The following is a 692-nucleotide window of genomic DNA, read 5'->3' as shown; positions in this document are numbered from 1 at the left end:
AAATTTGACTATTGACCCCACTAAATATATAATAAGTAATACCTAAAAATACCTACTTATGTAGAGTGAGGACTTGTTTCATATAATAACCGGCATATTAGGTCAAGAACAATGCACTTGTAGCCATGCATGTGAATTGGTAAATAATAATAAGATACATAGATAAACAGCATTTATTCAATTTTAATTTCATGGGTTGAATTTGATGCACGAAAAGCACGTGTGAATAGGTTAATGGGAATAAAAGGAATTTGTTGGGGGCGGCGGTGGATGAGTGGTGGTGGCATCAATGGAGGATCACCGTCCTAAGCTTGCGCCCACCACTACTTTCATCTCTCTTTTGTCATTTGCCAATTAAATCAAAAATAAGTAGGGTACACATGTAATTTAGCTTGCTTTGTATGGTACACATATATAAGTAGGGTTGTTAAAGCAAGCAATCGATATTATTGCCTGAGAAAAAAAGGTGAAACAAAAAGAAAGAGTCATTACATATTTTTGGTAGATTCAGGTAGGAGCGTGTATGACATTTTCTCTTTTGTGTATACCATTATTTTGGCACAATTATTATTATTATTATTAGCATAGTGTTTTGCTTTTCTTTATCTTTTCAGTTTTCAGTATTCATCCAATGACTCACCATTGCAGCAACGGCAACAAGAACAAATTATTATTTTTTTTTGGTAAATATA

This window comes from Arachis ipaensis, chromosome B06 (genome assembly GCF_000816755.2).
Source record: "Arachis ipaensis cultivar K30076 chromosome B06, Araip1.1, whole genome shotgun sequence".
Taxonomy (NCBI): Eukaryota; Viridiplantae; Streptophyta; class Magnoliopsida; order Fabales; family Fabaceae; genus Arachis; species Arachis ipaensis.
Note: the sequence above shows the minus strand (reverse complement) of the source record.